Raw genomic sequence first — 4,910 nt, forward strand, 5'->3', positions numbered from 1 at the left:
CGCCTCGAGCTGTCTTGCGGGATGCAGCCGCAGTTGCAGGATCGCCGCCCTTCTCCTGGGGACCCGTCACCACCCCAGTCCGGGCGGGGGGCTCCGGACAGTGCCGCAGCAGGTCTGGGCTGTGTCTAGTCTATACCTCAGTTTCCCTCGGCCACAAAGCAAACATTATCACACCTTCCTCTTTCTCTCAGGGACACTGCCAGGAAAAATCCACTAATTTATAGAAGATGTCCGGGAAGGGTAGATAAGGGACACAGAAAAACAGTTCTTTCCTTTCCCCTCCCTGTAATAAGATAGCGCAGAAGATTTAAAATCTCGAGGGTTTTTACCTCATTACCAAGTGCCTGACTTGACACTTGCATTAAATCTACATTTCACATTATGATAGATGCTGTGTTTTCTTTGAACTGAAAGGGAAGGACATCGTTTTGGCATTAAAAGTTACTCTGAAAGTGTTAACATCCAAGTTGAAGAAAGGTTTGCAATTGTGAAAAGACACACTCTGCCCAGCTATATGAAAGCCATATGAGAGTCTTGAAATGTTGATTTGGCTTACTTGTTCTTTAATACCTTACACAAGGGTGTTTCTGAAGCTGAAGGACTAGTGGCAAAGCGAATACTTAATAAAAAGTGAGATTCAAGAGCTGGGGTCTGTGCCCCGTTAGCTGTTATCAGAGCTGACCTGGAGAAGAAAGGAAAAAGAAGAAACTGTGGTCACATTTGCATTTGCTCAGATTCTTCCCCAAAGTAATGATACAGTGTCTGTTTCAGTTTATTACTCTGAAACTGCTGTCACAGATGTTGGGTATCCACTAAAACACTACTCCCTAATCTGCTAATTCCAGATAAATAAACAGCTGAACAATATTTTTGACAATAATATGTGGTGAAGTAGGGACGCAACTACTGTCCCTGGGGTATTGTAAGATTCTTAATGTTGCCAATTATGTCTTCAGGGCAAAGGTTTGGTTTGATTTTGTTTCGTTCTACCAGACTGTGGTCTGTAAACAGGCTGGATAACCTTACATATTCAGAAAGCCCTGGAGACTTTATTAAATTCATTTGCATTCTCTTTAGCTGTACTTCCATTACTAGTGTTGTATAATAACTGCATTAAAAATCATTAGTGATCAGAAATATGGAATATCAAAAAGCCCCCAGATTTGTGCTGTATCATCCTGCGTACTGACTCATTGGCTAAAATACAACTCAGCTCACAGCTGCTCCATTTGATGAGATGCAAACTCAACAAGGTTCAATCTCTAGATACTTCTAACCAACAGGAATGCCAGTTATGTGCCGTACAATTATTTTATGTTGTGCTGTTTTGTATGCTTACACAACGCTCTGTATTATTTTTGTATATAAATATACATAAGCAACTTACTGAGCATTTGTGTGCTGTACAGGCACAGATCTGTTAGTTTTTATGCCTGTGTCAGTCAGAGATACCTCAGCTGATGCCTGTCAAGTCACAATAGTGTAAAACTGACATGTTTAAAAAGACCTCTAATTGAGTGTTTTGTACACAGAGACACATGCACACTCACGTTTATCTTCAAAGTCTCTGCAATGATTTGAAATACAATGCTCATCTCCATAACCAATACTAGCAATAGCCCCCAAACATTGTGCACGATCATGTTTTTGCTTAAAAGCTACTGCTGATGTTGCAGGATAATTTAACCGCTACTTGTATGACTACAGCCAGATTTAGTTTGCTGTGACAGTTTATAGCAGATTTTCCACCACTTCTTCTCTATCCAGACTGCCAGATGAAAAGAGTTTAGGTTTTAAAGGCTGAAATGAAAGCTGAACTGGAAGAGCCATACCCAAAATGCTGTTAAAATTATGCATCATAAAACAGGTTCTCAAGTTGACTATCAAACCTGTGAACTCTTGCTAAGGTCAGGCTGCCTCCATTCACATAAAACTTGTAGCAAAGTGAATAATGCTTTATGCAAATAACTCAAGACAATCCTAATATGCAAGATTAATTGTAGGTAATTGTGATATTGAGAAACAGTCACTTCTGTTTTGTTCCCAGAGAGAACATGTCCCTTACATAGTAGCTCCAGTAGGTTTCCATGGTAGCCAACAGCATCTTTAAGCCAGGGCACTGAGCTTCACTCAGTGCTGCGTAGACCTAAACTCACCACCTTTCCTCCAGCACAGATGGCCTTGGCAGTTTCCTGTCTCCCTACAGACATACCTACACATTCACATACATGCACTTCTGCTCAAGAACCTCATGCAATTCTCAATTCTGGCATTTTCAGCTCTCAAAAATAACTAAAGGGGATTTTTCATGGTTTCTGCAGCAACCTCAATCTATATACTCTACCAATACTAATAGAACCTGATTGCTTATTTCTTTGAATAAGTACAAGTCTATTCTGGATTCAATTATTTTTTAATAGTTTATATAGGAACAGAAGAGGTTCTAGAACACAACTATAAATCCACAGACAAGTCTACTGTCAAATTCTAGCCTAAAATGTACTCATGCTCCTGTTGAGTTTGGGTGATATCTTATCAATAATGAGATATAATAAAAAGGCCTCTAAAACCCCGAGTAGCAAAAAAAAGGTAAGGAAGGAATTCCCAAAGAAGGTTTCGGTCTAAAGATCACAGAAAATAGCAGGTTCAAAGAAGCACAGAAAGATATGCTTCTTCACATAGAGCACCATGAAATCTTGGACCTACTTGCTGCAGGATGCAGTGGGGATAAAAATGAAATACGTTCAAGTGTTTGGGCAAGTCCATGGAAAAAAAAAATACTCACAGCAATTAAAATATATAACTTCTGTTGCAGGGAATCCCTGAGTTGCTTGGAGTGGATCCTGGACAAGTATCATTCTGTGCTTGTCCTATTCTTCCACTTTACCCCAAGCATCCACTATTTCCCACTTTTGGAAGGTGCCAAGCCTAGTATATCCATGATTTAGTGTTGCACAGCTGTTCTTTCTTTCTTAAAGAATTTAGCCATTGGTAGTTTTTGGGCCTCACACTGGGTAGTATAAGAGAGATGAATTCCTTTTAAGAACTTAAGCCAAGATTTTTTAGAGGTTAGCCCATAAGTCCATATTCAAGAACCTATGTAAAAATGGTCCAATCAAAAGTATTGAGGATACAGTAGCTGCTAGTGAAGCTGGCAGTTCGTTTTATTTTTCTCCATATGTGAACATTCCAAAGTCAGACATAGTCTCATGTAAAATTTGGGTGCTAAATCTCAAACTATATTCTGTGCAAAATTCTACTCAACTGTTTCCTAAACTGGAGTCACCTAAATTCCAGACACACATGGTCTTTTAAAAGCATTCCCCTGGCACCTCTATACATTCCCCTGGCACTTCTGTGCATTCCCCCATACTGAAAGCCCAAGGCCAAGCAAGACTCAGGAGTCAGGCCTCTCTTCACTATAGTCCTCTACATTGCTTCACTGGACTCTCAGAATGCATCTACCAAACTTGGAGAACTTTGAGTGGCATAGCTAAAGATCAATTGTTTCTTCTAAAACCTGGTCGGAGGAAGAAGAAATAAATAACTTGCAGGACATGCAACCAAATACCCACGGGGTAGCTTTCTTCTCACTGTACCTGTTCAAACCCATTCCAAAAAATATTATTCTGTGTAAAAATACAATAGGGTTAATGTACAAAAAACACTGAAAAATCAGTGAGTTACATACAGTACAAGCACGGGAAAATGCAGAATTCTGCGTTCATGCTAATTCAGGTACCCCAGAACAATTTCCATATTTTCTAAGGTAATATGCATGGGCATATACATGTAGTCACTCAGTATGAATCCATACATATCCTAGGTACAAAAAGACTGCTTTAGAAATGCATTAAGGGCACAGTTCCAGAATCAGGATTACCTTCCCGAGCATAACTATTGCGGAATGGGAGAGTCTAGAGTTCTTCAATTTTTTAAGGAAGCTCTCCTGCCCTCCTCCATCTTCCCTGCAACAGAATGAGATGGTATGGAAGTTATACCCAACTATAATTTGCCTCAGGACTGCAATGCTAAAAATAGTTCCCCTGAGGGGTAACCAGAACAGAGGATAGAGCGCAGGTGAGACAGACAAAAGTTCATAATTGACTCAATTCATCACAGGGCTTTACAATTTGTCAGATTGTTGTCATCACTATCACTTGCCTCCAGAAGAAGATTAATGGTTGAAATAATCGTCAGATTCAAATTTGTGTTTCTTCACTTACTGATTCTTCTTGGTTACCAGTTCTGCTAAGGTAACTCACTTATTAGTGGTTGCATCACAATTTAGTATCAAGCAAGGCCATTGGAATAATGAGAAAAAGACATGTTTTTTACCCTAGCAGGAGAGCTGGTTAGATTTGTCACAGCTAAACTTATTTTTTTAAATATCCCAAAATAAAAAAAAAAAGACAAAGAAAAATACTCAAGAAATGTAAACCTCACATATTTGTCACATCATGCTTAGGGAAAAAGAAAACAAAGCCAGCAAAAGTTTTTCCAAGCTAGAGCCTAATATGACTATTTAATGCACTGAGAAGCTGTGGTTCCTCCCTTCTCAGCTGCCAGTTGGCCAAGAGTTCCAACTCCAGCACAGTAAACAAGTGATCGGTGAGTCTGGGAAGAGCTCAATACACCAGACAGCTGGAAAATAGGGGCAAATAAAGGCAGGAAAATCAACAGATTTAACCAGTCAGCACAAGGTAGGTGATCCCATGCTCAGCAGTAGGGAAAGTGCTAAGGAGAATTATATATGGAGCCTATAAGGCTTTAAAACTGTGAGAACTCAGAAAGCAGCATGCTCTCAGAACTTGTGCTGACTTCACATTTTTGGACAGAGTTCAATTTCATTACTGAAAAAATTTGAGGTAAACCATCCAATACTTAACAAAAATTGAAAAAATGCCAAA

The sequence above is a fragment of the Manacus vitellinus genome, unplaced genomic scaffold (assembly GCF_001715985.3).
Source record: "Manacus vitellinus isolate BGI_N305 unplaced genomic scaffold, ASM171598v3 scaffold_1_pilon, whole genome shotgun sequence".
NCBI lineage: Eukaryota > Metazoa > Chordata > Aves > Passeriformes > Pipridae > Manacus > Manacus vitellinus.